Source organism: Bubalus bubalis, chromosome 6 (assembly GCF_019923935.1).
Source record: "Bubalus bubalis isolate 160015118507 breed Murrah chromosome 6, NDDB_SH_1, whole genome shotgun sequence".
Classification (NCBI taxonomy): Eukaryota; Metazoa; Chordata; class Mammalia; order Artiodactyla; family Bovidae; genus Bubalus; species Bubalus bubalis.
Genome location: NC_059162.1, coordinates 56,520,223 through 56,537,835, shown reverse-complemented (window position 1 = coordinate 56,537,835; position 17,613 = coordinate 56,520,223). Strand labels below are relative to the sequence as shown.

At 41.4% G+C, this 17,613-nt stretch overlaps 2 long non-coding RNA genes across 3 annotated transcripts in view; both read left to right on the top strand.

The window, feature by feature from the left end:
* Positions 1 to 9,609, top strand: part of LOC123334072 — a 71,006-nt gene extending 61,397 nt beyond the window's left edge. For both annotated transcript variants that reach the window (XR_006551831.1, XR_006551830.1), the window contains 2 exons: positions 4,640 to 4,751; positions 9,553 to 9,609. This is a non-coding gene — a long non-coding RNA (uncharacterized LOC123334072). The remainder of the gene's footprint in view (positions 1 to 4,639; positions 4,752 to 9,552) is intronic.
* Positions 9,610 to 9,620: 11 nt separating this feature from the next.
* Positions 9,621 to 15,649, top strand: LOC123334071. The gene is made up of 3 exons (XR_006551829.2): positions 9,621 to 9,780; positions 9,982 to 10,100; positions 10,549 to 15,649. It is a non-coding gene; the product is annotated as an uncharacterized LOC123334071 (long non-coding RNA).
* Positions 15,650 to 17,613: the final 1,964 nt, after the last annotated feature.

Here is a 17,613-nt window from a genome sequence, read left to right as displayed (position 1 = left end):
TTTATGGGTCAGAAGAACAGAACCAATAGTGTGTGCGTGTGTGTGGTGTGTGTGTGTGTGTGTGTGCGCGCGTGTGTATTTTAAGGAACTGGCTTATATGATTTGTTATTATGGAGGCTGGAAAGTTCAAAATCTGCAGGGTCAGCCAGCAGGCTGGAAACCAGGGAAGAGTCAATTCAGCAACTTAAGGGCCATCTGTTCATAGAATTCCCTCTTGGTCAGGAGAAATCAGTCTTTTGTTTTCTTCAGGCCTTCAACTGATTGGATAAGGCCTGTGCACATTATAGAGGGCAAGCTACTTTGCTCAAAATCCACTGATTTTAATATTAATGTCATTCCAAAACATTCTTATGAAAACATGCAGAATAATGTTTGACTGTATTTCTGACCACCATGGATCAACCAATTTGACACACATCACAAAGGGAATGTGTGTATTCACATGGGTATAATATTCCTATACCCCTATCTATTTTTCATAGAACTCCATTCATGTATGCTTTCTCTGTGTGTGCTTAGTCAGTTGTGTCCAACTCTTTGCAATCCCATGGACTGTAGCCCAACAGGCTCCTCTGTCCATGGGATTTCCCAGGCAAGAATACTGGAGTGGGTTGCCATTTCCTTCTCCAGGGGATCTTCCTAACCCAGGGATCAAACTCAAGTCTCCTGCCTTTCAGGCAGACTCTTTACCATCTGAGCCACCAGAGAAGCCCTATGCATTCTTTGAAAATTACTGAGTCCTTACAATGTGCCAGGCCCTGGAAATCCCAATGTGAGCAAGATAGACCAGTTGCTGACCTCATGGAGATTTTTAGTGAAGCAGGGATTAGCAAATTATGATCCACGGCCAAATCTGGCCCACAGCCTGTTTGTAAGTGAAGATTTATTGGAACACAACCATGTTCACTTATTTATGCTTGTTTATGGCTACATTATGCTACAGTGGCAGAGTTAAGAAGTTAAGACAGTTAAGACAGAGACCATATGGGCTACAGGTTCTAAAATATTTACTGCCTAGCTTTCTATAGAAAGTTGAACAATCCCTGTATTGTAGGGTATAGATTACAAGGAAATAGACATCAAATGTGACGTCAGGTAGTCAATGAATGATTTGAAGCAGAATCAAGCAGGACAAAGGGGTAGAGTGATGTATGTGCTATTTTTGACCTGATGATGAGGGATGGTCTCTCTGTAGGGATGACATCTGAGCAGGGATCTTAGGGAAGGAAGGGACAGCCAAGGGGATACTCTGGGGAAGAGTGTCCCAGGCAGAAGGCACAGTGAGTGCCTGGCATTCTTGAGGATCTAGAGACTGAGGAATACCAGGGCTGATCACCTGCAAATTTTTCTCTCCTCTGGCACATCCAGGATGGTTTGTGTCTTACTGAAACTGGTTAAGAAATTAGCTTCTTGAAAAGCATGTTTGAGGTTATGGTTCTGAAACACTGGACTCCAAGTCATCATAGCTTCCTTATGAGTCTCTCAAAGCCAGATGGGATCAGATGATTCCATGTTACTCTCTTTTCCTTGAATTTCTACCATTGCAGAGTCCACATGCAAATGCCTCAGCCAGGCAATCCAAACCCTCAGAAAGTGAAGTCACTGTGAAGTTGCTCAGTCGTGTCTGACTCTTTGCGACCACATGGACTGTAGCCTATCAGGCTCCTCCGTCCATGGGATTTTCCGGGCAAGAGTGCTGGAGTGGATTGCCATTTCCTTCTCCAGGGGATCTTCCAGACCCAGGAATCGAACCCGGGTCTCCTGCGTTGCAGGCAGACGCTTTACCATCTGAGCCACCAGGGAAGCCCCAAAACCCTCAGAGGTCAATCCTTACTCCAGTCTACCTTTCTGACATGCTTTCATAGTGTCTCCCCACTGCAGGTCCCCTCTCACACTATCCTCACGTGGCCGTCACACCAGGGTCCTACATTGCCCCTTCCCTCAACTCACTTACCATCCTCTGGCTCACACTGTCCTCTGGCAATGCCTCACCTCCACTTTTCTTGCTCTCTCTCCGCTTCTCTCCCCCTCTTCCTCCTTCTTTCCCCATACATCTAAGTATCTCCCTCCCACTCACTGCTTGCTGTTTGAATCTCACGACCGAGCTGAAGGTGCTCGTCTCATCTTGGTTTATGCATCTGTCTCTATTCCAACAGCCTTGGAGGCCCAGAAAGCAGAAATGCAGTGGGAATAACATAGTTTTTCTTTGCATAAGTGACTTACCAGTAACTTGTTTGTACTTGGTACTCTGCAAGCACCTGGATAATATGGTTGTGCATCAGATATAAACTTGGCTTATAGGGTAATGGGGGAGAAAAACACAGATACAAATGTGTATAGTACAAGATAGATGTTTGAAGAAAGTGCTCCAGAAGCAGGGAGAGTGTGACTGGCTCTGCCTGGAGGAATCAGGGAAGCTTCCTTGAGGAGGTGACATTTTAGGAAGGTCTAGGCAGAAGAAGGGGCTTCCCAGGTGGTACTAGTGGTAAAGAAACTGCCTGCCAATGGAAGAGATGTAAGAGACGTTGGTTCAGTCCCTGGGTTGGGAAGATCCCCTGGAGGAGGGCATGACAACCCACTCCAGTATTCTTGCCTGGAGAATCCCATGGACAGAGGAGGCTGGGGGGCTATGATCCATAGGGTTGCAAAGAGTTGGACATGACTGAAGTGACTCAGGAGCAGCAGCAACAAGCAGAAGAAAGGAAGGGGAATGCTGTTCAGGAGGAACAACTTGTGCTGAAACTGAAAAGGAGCTGTGCTTATTGAAGGCTTGAGGAGAAGTTCTAAGTGGTGAAGCCAGGAGAGAGTGAGAGTCAATGGGGGTAGTAGGAAGGATGCAGGGCTCATAAAGTCCTGATGGAGGTGGGCAAGCATGAAAATAAACATTATTTTTATCTTTGTATCTCCCTCACTAAGTCTGGTGCCTTTGATAGAGCTGTGAACACTTGGTGCTAAGTCGCTTCAGTCGTGTCCGACTCTGTGTGACCCCATAGACGGCAGCCCACCAGGCTCCCCCGTCCCTGGGATTCTCCAGGCAAGAACACTGGAGTGGGTTGCCATTTCCTTCTCCAGTGCAGGAAAGTGAAAAGTGAAAGGGAAGTCGCTCAGTCGTGTTCGACTCTTTGCGACCCTATAGACTGCAGCCTACCAGGCTCCTCCGTCCATGGGAGTTTCCAGGCAAGAGTACTGGAGTGGGGTGCCATCGCTTTCTCTGTTTCCTTAATTTGAACTAAGCAAGTTAAATTTCAGTATATATCCTGAGACTCATTTGAACGTGGTATGCCAATAATTTTTGTAGTGCAATACACATTACATGTCCTGATTGTGTCAAATACACATTACACCGCATCATACATCACCCCATTTTCTTTTTTATTTAAATTGAGTAATTTATTTTAATTGGAGTATAATTGCTTTACAATATTGTGGTGGTTTTTGCAATACATTGACATCAATCAGCCACATCACCCCATTTTCTTAAGCTTATGGCCTCAGCAGGTATCTCTCAACCTCTTGATCCTGGCTGTGGCTTCCTTGATGGGACCAATGTATTCAATACACAACAAAAACTTATTCTCTGTTAAAGTTATGTTCTGTGCTTGAGTAATGAGAAATGTTAAAGACAGTGGACCCACCCAACATTTTACTTTTATAGAACTCTTGCTGGATAGTAATAAAGACAGGACAAGTGCGTGCGACAAGATTTCCTTCAGTAGGGACTAAAGAAACAATAACCGATGATCAGTTAGTGTCAATATTTAATTCCTAAATGAGATGAACATGATCTAATAGCAACTTGATGTCCTGCCCAAATAACCCCAGCCAGACTTTTTTTTTTTTTTTAATGAAGCTGTCCATGAGTTCTTGGCAGGAAGCTCCTGCCATCTTAAAGATAAGTTTGTTCTCTATTAGGTCAATGAGGAGTGAACTAAGTGTTTTATTCTACTTGGGTCTTCACATGATAAAAGCTTAACAACTTTGAAGGAGCTATTACAAGCGAATGTCTAAAAGAAATACCCATTTGGAAAGTCTATAATTATGCACTTCTATAATAGTGTGTAAAGGGATCATGGTTCCCATCAAGGGTTATTGTGTAAATAGTGAGTTCTTAAGTCAGTAACTACTTATTTACATGATGATCGGTAATGGCAATAAAAGAACCATCACAAGCTGCTGAGCAGAACTTATTCAGATCTGAGTTGGAACTCATAAGGTGCTGAGGTCTGTTTTCCACTCAGACACGAAAAGCATCGCAGCAACTTGGAGGGAAGGGAAGGTGATATCTTTCTATCAAGCCAGGGGACACTAATGAGTTCCAAAGGCCCCTGCAAGTGATTTAGGTTCAAAGTGCTTGGACTGGCACTGCCTGGAGGACATCTGCCTTCCACTACCGAGTCTCCACCCTCCTTTCTTCTGATAAAAGGCTCATCCCTTCGGAATCTTCCCCTCCCACATTCCTTGTGACTCTGGTAGGGCTGTCAATCAAGTGGCCAGGATTTCCCCACCACCAAGTGATTGAAGCAGCACTCTAAAGAGTCCTTTGGGGATTTGACATGATTTCTGAGAAACAGACATGTTTTTTCAGGATGTCTTGGTAAAGATAAGTATAAACTTAGAGCAACTGGTGTCTTTCTTACAGGTATTAAAATCGGGTCGAAAGGAAAGTAAAGCCAACACAGAATAAGGTTGAAGTAAGAGATGGTGAAAAAGACATAGATTTCTGACCATCTTGTTTCAACACCTGGTCTCAGGTGAGCTGGGTCTGAAGCTAGACCATACCTTGAACTTACCAGTTACATGAGGGGTGGATTTCTTGCTTTATGCTTATGTGGTTTGAGTTGGGTTTCATATTGCCATCACTGTTGCGCTACCTGCTATGAAGTACCCTATTTGTGATTTAAAATTCCTTGTGTGTGTATCAGAAGATGTATATTTGCATACTGGGACACATGAGCCTAACTGGTAGACTTCTGCTATCAACAGTCCCAGTACCAATTATGGAAGAAGTTGAAACTGAAGATTTGACTTTATTTGGGCAATGACTCCTCCATTAGCAGAAATGAGCAAGAGTCGCGAGTCTGCCCTTGGTTGACAATCCCAGGACATGATACCCCTTCCCATATTTTTCCTTTCACTCTTTCTGTCAATCTTTGTCAAGTGGTTGAAGTTTCTCCCTTTTTAACTTTAAACCAGATGCTCTTTTACAAAACGTTTTGCTTAAATGTTTAGTATTTTCACACTTGGGGAGCCGTACTCCCACAGCCCTGGTTATGGCTGAGAGAGACCACTCGCCACATAAGTCTGTCCTTTCCATGAAGCCTCCAAGAGGATGGCAAACTGTAGTTTTAGTTGTCTAAATATTTATAGTTGAAAAGGAGGCTTTATAACAGAGTGAATGAAAATGCGAGATTTTGGCAAAGCCCCTGAAAGGTGTTCAGCAGGGTAAGTTAGGGATCACAAAGTCACTAGGAGTTGAGAGTGCCCCAGTGAGGCTGCAACCTGATGATTCAGTAGCCAGATGCAGAGAGTTAAGAATTCAAGAACCAGGGTGGAGCTTTTTGGAAATGTGGTTGCACTGGGTGCCCAGGGGAACCTCAGGGTCAGGGTTCAAGAATCAGGAATTGAATGACACTTGTCCCAAGTATTGGTTCCAGGCTTCTCTTGGATTGTCATACTTTCATTTTGCGTGATCTCTGTTTTGGAGTTTCTCAGCAACCACCAGCCACGGCTAGCAATGGGCACATATCTCTTAATCTTGCTCCAGATTTGGAAAACCTTAATTGGTGGAGTGAGAAAGGCAGCTGAGAGTAGGGGAGAGTGCCTGTTTCTATAATGAGAATTGATATCTTTAGTTGTAGGACTTCTTGAGTGTGTCTGTGGTCTAAAGGAATGAGATAGTTATCATCGGATAATAAAGGAGTTGTAACAGAAATATACAATAGAAAAAATAAAGTTGAATAATGGATGATAAATCTAGAGGAAAGAATAGATGACACAGGTTAAAAAAAGAAAAAGAAAAGATGCCCAGAGGAGGGGAAGAGCGGGAGGGGAACCAGCAAAGGGTACACAAGGGCAAGTTGAAGAAGCTTGAAGACGTTGTTCATGTCTATATGACTCATCTGATTCCCCTGGTATGTACATGTCAATCACTTCAAGCATTTTTGAGGACTATTCCATAATCCTTTCATGGGTATGCATCCAATGTCTTTTTTTTCAAAAGAGGACTATACAATTTTTTGCTTCACGTCTACTTTAAAATGTTCTCTGAATAGGGGACTTGAGCTGAGATTTAGGTGATTTTACAAGCAAATCTCAAACAAATTTTTTTCACTTGCATTTGGGAATCTTAAATCATTTGGGCAGGAAATCAGATACGTAGTACATTGGAGAATAGAGCATAAAGGAACAGAGCTGTTCAACAGAGTTGATTCTGTTCTTATTGATTTACAAGTTTAATTTCCATCAAAATAGCAGAATGAGAAAACCTGAGACATTTCCAGTGGTTTCTGAGAGGCCCAGGATTTGACTTGGCTGGCAGAACAATTCAAATTACTCAGGACTCCTCATTTGTGTCTAAAATTTGGGAAATGGTGCTGTCTCCATGGCTTTCCACTCCCTTAGCCTGCTTGATAATGGTTTCATCAGCCCCCTTTATCAACCAATGCCATCTCTCCCCATCCTCCACCTCCAGTGTTTCCCAGATGACTACTTCCTTCATTTTTTCTTTCCTGCCCTTAGTTCATCTCTGTTTGGGTCACAGGAGCACTAGAAACTGGGGGAATTTCTCCCAAGGGGTATTGTGTACCAGTTTCAGCCTCTGTAAGTGTATGGCCATGCTGCTTAAAAAAATTTCTGTTTTCTTAGCATGGATTTATAAGGCTAAGATCCAAACCATTCAGAACTTTAAAGATACCATCATAAATATGAGGATTTGATACACACATCTTTTAGAAAAGCAAGGGGGGCAGTGATAAACATAAACTGATTCCTTAATCATTTACTCTTAGACATCCTAAATCCCTTTTACATTTTAGTGGAAAGTTTATTTTTCATTTGATAGCTTAATAAATGGTATTGTTGTATCCTGCATAATGATCACCACAATTCAAAAGCTGGAGGAATGAAAGCAATTGTCAGTCTACTTGTTTTGAATATCAGTTTTACTCTGGGTAAAACATAGACATGCTATCTGTTCAAGTCCTGGTGGAGCTGCTCCCCTTCCTCAAGGGGTTATCACATAGTATCAGAGATCTCAATCTTGAAGACTATGGGCTGTAGAGTAATTAGGCTTCAGTGCCTTCAGGAGTGTTTTTTGTTTTTTTTTTTTTCTTTTAAAAAAATGTCTCGGCTGAAGTATCTGTTGCTTCTGATGTTGCTATCTTAGGCCAATTGGGAAGTGAAGTTTCAAACACAATGGCTCCTTTGAATTTCTCTGCAAGAGGCAGAACATTCCCAGCCTCAAGATTCCAGAAAAAAGCAAATCACCTCCAACTTGAAGAAAGAGTCTTCCTCCTCCCTACCCTATGCCTCGACCTCTGAACCCAGCCAAGTCCTGCAATTTCTTAGGAAATCATTTGGTTTTGAAGCGTGGCATTTGAGGGTGAAAGGGGAGAGAGCTTATAGGAATTTGAACCTGTTTTCACAATTCCAGTTGGGATATTGGAGAAAATTTCTACGACAATGAAACTGCCAATAACTTTATTAGATTTTCATTTCTAAAGCAGAACTAAGTATGTGCAGTCAGTCAATGACTCTGGCCAAAAAAATATGCATGATTAGGTCATTAAAGAGTGTCGCTTCCCTTAACTGAGGAGTTCCAAACGCTGGCCTTCAATGAAAGTTCTAGTTTCAGTCTCAAAAGTTTTCAAACATTTTTGGTATAATGATCTGACAAGTCTGAGACTGGGGAAAAAAAAAAAAAAATGAAGTGCTGAGTCATTGTCCTTTCCTTGGATGTTGGTTTTTCTAAGAAAAACAAATTAAAGTTGATCAATTTCTGAAGTTTTAGGCTAGTACAGTTTTGAAAGCAAGGCTGTTTTTATCAATACCTGACAGCAAAGCCAGATGGAACATAAATAAGAAATGTCTTCTGTGCTTTCTTCTCCTCTCTGCCCAGATCCTCTTTAGAATATAATTTAACTTAGAACATGTGTAGATTAGATCAGGGAAAATGTGGATGGGGACAGTAGATTGGAGTTTTTCTTGTGGTTTTTTGTTTACTTATTGGTTTTCCTACGAGCTGTTTTAGGGTTGGGGGAGGAGGCTGTGCATTTTGTAGATGGATTTGTGTTCTGGGCCTTCTTTTATTATCTTTAAAATTAGATTCTTCTTAGTTATTCAAGACTACATTATCCCATTTGCAGACTATCTGGGAGTTTTGTTTCTTCCCTTTCCTCTCTCCTATTGCCTCTGTTTTGACAATTTCCTCACTCTGCTGACATCCACAAAATTGACCATAAAAGGAGAAGGGAAACATCCAGTCAGTTTTGTTTGTTAATTGCTCTGGTACAATTTGTTCAGAAAGAAACTAAAATACAGACTGAACTGGAATTTGAAGATTATCTGTGAATTGAATCTTTCCAGTCTTTCTTTAGGCCTCATTTGTACAGATAATCGAGGGCTGGCAGAACTTCTGAGAAGTATCTCTTGAGGGAGATCAAACACTTCTCAAAACCCAACTCGCTCTGAAATGGCAAATTTTTTCATTCTCATGGGAAAGTCATTGCCTAGAGAAGCAAATGGACAGAGGTGCTGAGAGAGAGAGAATTCCTCTGGTCTCATCTACCCTCTGATGAGACAGATGCAATAAAGCCTGACTAGGCTGGTGATTGGTTCTGGCCTAAACCTGTGCATAATGTGTGTGCACATGCGTGCACTCTTGTGTAATATTTGAATCGCCTCAAGGCTAGATGCCAGGACAGAGACATGGAGGTCAATGTGAGCTGCAGCTTTCTCCTTCAGAGCGAGAACTGTCCCCAAGTCAGGGTCCCTAACTCTCCCCTCTTGAGTTCAGGGGCTGCTCTTCCAACTGACCACCCAGTGGTGTGGAACTAATGATATTAACTCTTTGGCATCAGCGCTTGCGAGTTTTCTCCACTAATTGGTAATGCAAAACCCGTTAGTGATTAGTGTAGGGACACCTCGGAGTCCAGATGTCAGAAGGTTAATGACAAATTGAGTACAGTAATGGCCTAGTACCCTCCCGGGATTAATCCAGAGGCTATGAAAACCCACGATGCTCAAGTTCCTTATATAAAATGTTATAATATTTGCTTATAACCTATACATACTCGAGTATACATTAAATCATCTCTAGATTATTTGTAACATCTAATGCAATGTAAATGCTATGTGAATTGTTACCTGCAGGAGGCAAATTCAAATTTTGCTTTTCGGAACTTTCTGAAATTCTTTTTTCAGAATTTTTTTGATCTGAGGTTGGTTGAGTTTGCTGATACGAAATATGTAGATGTAAAGGAATGACTGCGCTGTATTTTGCTGGGGGGATTAAAGTTTTTCAGGTGGGTGATATCTTTTTCTCCTTTTTGCCAGCAACTAAGAGGGGATGACAGAGGATGAGATGGCTGGATGGCATCACTGGCTGGATGGCATCACTGACTCGATGGACATGAGCCTGAGTGAACTCCAGGAGTTGGTGAGGGACAGGGAGGCCTGGCGTGCTGCGATTCATGGGGTCGCAAAGAGTCGGACACTACTGAGCGACTGATCTGATCTGATCTGAAGATTGAACATTAAGCTATTGGCCTCCAGGAGCTGACCGTAAGTCTGGTTGGGTTATCTGGAAGATCAGAAAATTTTTGCCACCAAATACAAACAAACACCATCTAGAACTATCCTTCATTGTTTAGAAATGGAGATGGCTCCCATGGGTCACATAAAAAGTAAATTTAATTGCCCAATAACTGCAAGAGTTTTGTCTGCAAATATATTTGTTAATTAAATTTTTTTTTCCATATTTAGGATCCTGGAAATGAATAAGAGGGAAATTTATTGGAGAACTTTATTTGGACTGGAGGACACATTTGTGCAAGTGCATTCCTTATTAATAGGTCTTTGTTCTTGCTGTAACCCTCAGCCAGGTATTTTGAGAGGCATTCTCATTTTCTTCTAAGTCATATCAGCATAGTAATCACTTGGCTGAAAACCAGCTGCCATTTGCATGTTTAATAAAAATATAACACCAATACCATATTCAAAACTATTTTTCCTTTTAGACTAAGACTTCAAGATAACCTAGTTCCCTCTATCTACCATAAATGCTGTTTACCCTGGGTTTGTCTTTAAAATAGGGAGATAATCCTAAAACAGTTTGATTACTCTTTCCTTACCCTATCAGTCACAAACCATCTCTCTTAATTATAGTGTAAGGACATTTACATAACCAGGGGGAGGGTCCTATAACCACATTTCTATTATGCGTGGCACTTGTGTGAAAGGATATTATATTCATGTGCATTAGAGATTGCTTATAAAAGATCAAGACAATAATAGCCGATCAGACGATAAAGGTCTCTTTTCTCCTCCCAGACAGGCTGTCTCTGGCAGAAGAATACACTTCATCAAAAGTGTCTGCAGGTTGTCAAACTCAGGGAGGTTTGGGGACCCTCTGAGGCTGTCATGGTCAACAAGAAGATTTTCTGTCGGGCTTTGCCATCACTCACCCCGAGGAAATAATCACTCACTACATTCTGCATGTTCTCATGATAGAGCTCTCCATTTGAGAGAAAAGAGCCATTTTATCAAAGGACAATATAGCCCTTCTCTGGGTCCACGTAGCTTCCATTATCAGACCATAATAAATCATATTTATGTTCTCAGTTAATAAGACTGATTACAACGCAGGTTTCAGACGTGGGAAAAGCAAAGCAGGTTGAAAAGATGTTTTAATGAAAATATGATAAGAAAACAGCTTCTTGTGAACATTCAGTGCTATTATTTGTAATGATTACAGACAATTTTTGATGCATCTTTAGCAATGGTTTAAGCTGCATAAATTGGCTCACTGGTAGATAAGTAAAAATAATAAGGAAAAAAAATCATGAAATCATCTTATGTTGTCTAGAATCATTATGTACATAACAAGTGCAAAATGAGTCTAATGTATATGCTGGGGATGGAGGGAAAACAGATTGCTCAGGAAAAGCATGGTTTGGGTATTATTCAAAATGATTTAGAAATTTTTTCCTCATCTCACTTATTAAAGGTGTGTGTGCTCTGAAATTTGGGGGTGCCAGATATTAATTTCATCTTGTAAATGAATCAACTCTACCTCTTTTATTCAATCTCAACGTTGTTTTCCCCTTTCTTTCTTTTTTTTCCCCTCCATGGAGCTCAGTACAGAGACATATATTTCCTACCCAGTGTTTGGACGCAATTGCCATTAGTGCTAAGTGCCTACTTGGGAGGAAAACAGACCCCAAAGTTTAATATTGAAAGGTACCTTATTAAAAAGGTCTGGACATTTTTACCTTCCATGAGTTCAATTACACTGAAGTACCAACTTTCTAAATTAGTACAAAAAAGAAAAAAATCAGATAAAATATTGAAATAGATTTAGTCATTAACTGTGTAATACAGAAAAGTATCTGATAGCTGAGGACTTATTTGTTCCTACTAATTTACTGGTTTGGTCGTATAACAAATAACAATTCCAGGTTAGCTCCCAGCACTTAGAGCACTTCTTTCCACTGTTTGTTCACAGCTTTGATGAGAATTTTGTTAGCCTTGGCTTTTGGGTTAATAAAAAGACAATGAGGCTTCTTACATCCACTGTTACTCTGAAAAGTGATATTCTGAAACCTCTGATGAGCCAACTGAGCACCATGGATTTATCAAGTGGTTGGGACATCTTCTTTATTTGTGGGTAGAGGGGATTGGCAGGCCTCATGTGGTACACATTGGTGAGTCTTTCAAAACAGCCATTGTTATGAACCACGAAAGCGAACATCCTCCATAATGAAGCTGTCCCGGCTAGAACTGCTGGAAAGGCCTCATATTGATGGCACTGCAGACTCTTTTTACTAAAAGCAAACTTAACAGAGTCTCTATTTTATTCAGAGATGCTTGGATTGTGTTTTTTCTAAGCCAGTTCACACTAATGTTAGATATTGTGACAGTTGATAATGTCAATGAAGTCTAAGAGATTAATTTCCCAAGGCATGAGAAAAACTCACAGGGAAAAATGTATGATTTTAATTGGTACAGGTGGGCGCATACACTTGTGGATGTAAATGTGTGCCTAGGCAGGGGTCCTGTGTTTTCCTAAAATACTGCTCTGTTTCTTGAAATTAAAAACCTATTGAGATTCTGTCCCCTCCCCCTAGATCATGACTTTCTTTGTTGGCAATTTCTCTTTGCTGTATTCTAACCTGAATGGAGGAGGGGAGAGTCAGAGGCCCCATGTCAGTCACATTGTCTGACTTCCACAGAAATAACTGCCAAGACTTCTGCTGCATCTTCTTTGGTTTTCACCTTCACTTCTTTTTTCTTTTCATAGGTTGACCAAAAAATATTGCCTGCAAGAGAATTCTGTAATGCCACCATATATCTAGTATCTATGAAGCGTTTTGTTTTAGCGTTACTGGACTTAACCACAAAAGACGCTTGACATTGATAAAGAATCTGTCAAGTCTACCCTGATCAGTGCACTGAAATCGCTCATGACAGGGAAGACACCAAACCCCCAAAGCAGTGGTAGATTAGGAGAAAAATGGTTAGAAGCTTCGTGGTTGTGAATCCATTTCATGTTGGACCGTACACTGAGCCAAATGTGTTTTACTTGTCACAGTCCATTAGCATGTGTGAAACAGTTGGGAAAATGGCCATATGATTAGTTAGAAGGAAACCTGGATTCTTCATACTGGGAGTTGTTACCACTGAATAATGTCTATGCAAGAGAAATTGGTTTAGATTCTGTTAATTTCTTGTGTGATAGAAAATAAAGGGCATTTGTGAATAGAATCTCCATAAGTTGACCACAAACAGTCCCTCCCCTAATTTTTAACATTTTTTAAAAGAAGGCTTGCTGAAATCTACATTTTTATTGGCAAAAAGTTTCATTGATATTTCACCCTTAAAATTCCATCCTCAGTTTCCCTATTAGAACCTGTAGATTACATTTTTTTCCCAGGGCACAAACGACCTGTATGTGGCCAAGGAAAAACAAAACAAAACAGCAAAACAGGACTGGCTTGAGAGGATGATTTACATCTGGTGTAGCTCTTATATTTTACAGTAAAAAACAAAACAAAACAAAACAACTTTTTTTTTTTCTTTAAAGAGGGAATGTCAGTGAAAAGATGACTTTAAGGATGAAAAGATACAAACAACTCAGATACAAAGGAAATTCCCAGAAATGCTTAAAACACCACAACCACAGCACTGTAAGGAAAAGACAGAGTGGGGCAGGATTTTCCCCTTGGGAGCAATCTGTTGAAAACCCACATAGAATGAAAGAAAATCTATTATGGGAAAGAAAGATAGCTTTCTTGAATGTTGCCTATAAAATCCCATATCTAAGGGTGTTACAGTTCCTTAGGACAAAATCTTGTCCTGAACGAGACTGGGGAATTATCAAATGTTGACTGTTAAATATTTTCATTTCATACTGTATTTATTTCTCTGGAATGATGAATATGCAGATTTAAAATTGAATTTCTTTGTTCCCAAGAGAACAATGGAGCCAAGTTCTTGACGATGTCTAGCGTTTACAGATGGGCCCTCTGATGGGATGAGTCATCGCACAGTTAATGGCCAGTGTGTCAAGTACGACCTCATCACCTCCCACACTGCGGAGGAGGACCATTTGGATTGGGGACTGCTATGACTCTGCTGATGGTCCCCGGGCATTGTGCAAAACTTTGACCTGATTTCACTCTTGTGGATAACTTTCCCCAGTCCCTGGTCCAGCAAGTAGATGTTATTTCCAGTAAGAGGAAAGGATGAGGATCAAAGGGTAAGCCAAAGAGGTCTATGCCCCTGGACAGATCAGCATGGCAGGCAGTAATGAGTATAAAACACCCACCTGTGTCTTTTTTTCTGGTGCTTGTTTAGCTTGTCTGGCCCCCAAAACTGCATAGTTTCTCCAAGAATTCAAGGCAGTCCTCCCTTGTGACCACACAGAATGTGTTTGCGGTGCTGAAGGCCAGGCCAGGACTAATTTTGAAAAGCAAATCTGGGAAACAGCTTAATTTCAATTCCCTTGAGATTTTTCTGGGACAAAGTTAGAAAGGAAGAGAAGCTGAACAAAATAGCAGTTAGAGGCAGAGGTTACTTTGAGCAAAAGTCTCCTACATTTTCTTTAACCCCCAAATTTTATACCACAAAGGCAGTTTAATGGGTATTCAGTAAATGCTAGTTTTCGATGCCACACTACGGCCCCTGTGATGCTGGCATGAACTGTAGGATCTTTATTTAAAGTACCCTCTTGAACACCCAGAAAGAAAGGCATAGCCAAATGTACATACATGACCTATGGTTCTCAGCTCCACATGTGTTTACTGAGCACCTACTGTGTGTCAGGTATGGGGAGTCACAGACCAGGTCTCCGAGGGCAGTGTTCTTCTTACTCCAGCACATACTGCTTCCATGGTGTGACTGAAAGAGTGGGTGACCTGAAGTCAGGAACTCCTGATTTTGCAGGTCTCAAATCAAAAATAGTCATTTTGGCAGAAACTCTAAGATATAAATATAAACGAAAAACGTGCTTACTTTTTTCTAGAGGCATCGCTATGGAGTCGTGTCTACTGTAGGAACAGGGGCTTTGGAGTTCTGGCATAAGCATGGCCCCATTCCATTCCTTTCCGGTTAGTTTGCCCAAAGGCAAGCTACTTAATTTCTCAAAATCTCGTTTTCCTTTTTTTTAAGTTTTCTTTCTATCTTTTTTTTTTTTTGATGTAGATCATTTTTTGAAGTCTTTATTGAATTTGTTATAATAGTTTGTATATAATTTGTTATAATAGCTTCTTTTTTTTTTGTTTGGTCTTTTGGCCTCAAAGCACGTGGGAACCTTAGCTTCCTGACCAGCGATCAAACGCACACCCCCTGCATTAGAAGGTGAAGTCTTAACCACTGGACCACCATAGACACCTCTAGATCTCAATTTCTTCATCTGTAAAATGGGAGTGATAATATTTCTTAGCACTGTTGTGAGGATTAAATGCACATGAACAGTTGGCACAGACAAAGCCAGATTAAGAGCTGGGGCTTGAAGGCAGCTTCCTAGGGTGGGTGGGGAATCAGTGTTTAAGGGAATGCCAAACACCTGCAGAATAAATGATGAACATGATGCCAGGAACTCTGCTTTCTACCCATGTTCCTGACATACCCACAAGATGGAATTGGTTCTGTCCTTCCAGAATAGACAGTCCCCTTCAAAGGAAAAAAAAAAAATTCCTTTTGGCCAGTTTCCTTTGGCTGGATGTGGGTTTCATGCTGCCACCAATCACCCTGGGACCAGCAGTGGTAGCCGCCTGAAAATCTGAAATCAAATATTTCAGACCCATGGTTGTATACTGGAAAACTAGGCTATTAGCTAAATTAGAATCCTGATACCAGGTTTCTCAAGCAGTTGTTTGATTTAGAGTATTATAAGAGAAAACAAGAACAAAAATATGGGACACATTCTATCAACACGCAAGTCAGAGAAATTAGATTTTAAAGCAAAATTTGAATAAGATTTTACAACTCTATCAATATAAGTTATCTCTATGCTTTGAAAGGAATACTATTCAGTTATGAAAGTAAAATAACTGAAATGGAAGGCAATTCTAATTAAGTTAAAATGTTTCACTGCATGAGATAATTCTCTTGTTTTTAACAGCAAGAGAGACGTGTATGAATTATATTAGTGGAAAATCAGTTTTTCTCATCCTCAGCAAATGACTCCTGGTCAATAGGACACTGGCTTGTAGGGTCACCAAACTGAGTCTACGCAGGCTTCCCATGTTCTGTCTGCCCTGAGCACAGCGCCCAGAACATAGAAACTCTCACATAACATTGGCCATGGCTTTTTTGAAGTATCTGATTATGAATTCCTGAGAAAATGTAGAATCAGTGCCTTCAGGACTTTAAACTGTGATGCAAGACAAGGGAAGAGGTTGAGCTGTTGGAAGTGACTCTTGGGACTCTTTGGCTGTTCTGGCCTCAGCATCTCCCCTCTCTTCTTTCCTCCACTCCTCTTTGCATCTTTCTTTTGCTTCTCCTTTTACATCTCATGCTTGTGCCCATCTGCACACGTCAAACATCTGGCACCATTTTTGGTGTGTGGTCCTCTCCAAGCTAGATCTCTGCTCCCTTCCTTTTCTACCTTACTCCATCCACAAGGGGTGCTACTCCATCCCGTTACTGAACATTCCAGAGGATGAGCTGCACTCTCTGCATTTCCACAGGAGGCCTCTTGACTATGGTTTTGTTTGGCTATTTCATACAAGGGAAATGAGGGCTGGGGGCAACCTGGGGAGCAGGAGGAGGGGGTTCCAGATCCATGTTTGCCTTCACCAGCTGGCTCTCAGCATGGTTGTGAGGATTACACACATATAATAAGCAGATTTTCTGGGCATTGGAACCTCCAGGGGCTGCTCAAGGGAGCTGGAGTATTCAAACATTCCTAAAGGAGTAAGAAACTTTTTACAAATATGATTTTATGTGGAATGCCAGTATGCAGAACAGATAAAGCAGGAGATGCTATAGAAGCTTTGTGGAGACCAGGAGGTCCATGCCTGCCTGCTCAGTCTCTCATGCCTCCTCCTGCCCCATTCTCCATCTCCCTCCCCCAGCCTGGTTATGGGCTTCTAGGAACTTGTTACAAAGTCTGTGGGTAGATGGTCTCCCAGATCCACCTCTGATCCCAAGTCACTCCAATAGTAGTAAGCTCCTGAGGGCAGGCAGTGAGTCTTATTTCTTCAAATTTCTACTCTCACATCTTCCCCTTAATGCTCAGTAAGATGCTAGACATATGTAAGCAGTTTGTGTTTATTTACTCCAGTTTGTATTTATTCATTCCGTACTAGAACATAGTTAGAAAGGTATTGCTGTGTGCTCATAGTATCTCAGAGCTGGTCTAGGGTCCTAACTAGGAAATGATAAAAACAGTGGTGCAATTTCTTAATCACACTCCACCTTTCAATCCTGGGTATTTGGAGCATTTAAATGGGTCAGAGATGTCTGTTGGGATGGTTCTTGGCTCCCAGCTTTCTCTTCTCCAGGACTGGCACCAACAAGGATTCCTGTGGCTTTTCTTGGGAAGTATGAGCTTATCTCCTTCCCCAGCTCTCACTATGGTTTATTGGCCTGGGGATGGGCACTGACCCAACCCAGGCCAATCAGAATCTTCATCTGGGGTTTTCTAAGTTGGATTCAAGGGAAGATAGTGTACCTCCATCTGTTGGAGGCAACACTTGGGTGCTGGACTCAGGAGCTTTCTGAGCTGTGCTCTGCACGGCATGAAGGTGGTCAGTCTGTGAAAGAGAATGAGCCTCCCTTGTCAAGTAATCAGAAAGCCACGTGGCATTCAATCCCAATTTCAAGTTGTTTCTGCATCTCTGCCCTTGTATTTGATTATGGTCCAATATCTTCAACTCTGTTACTTTCAAC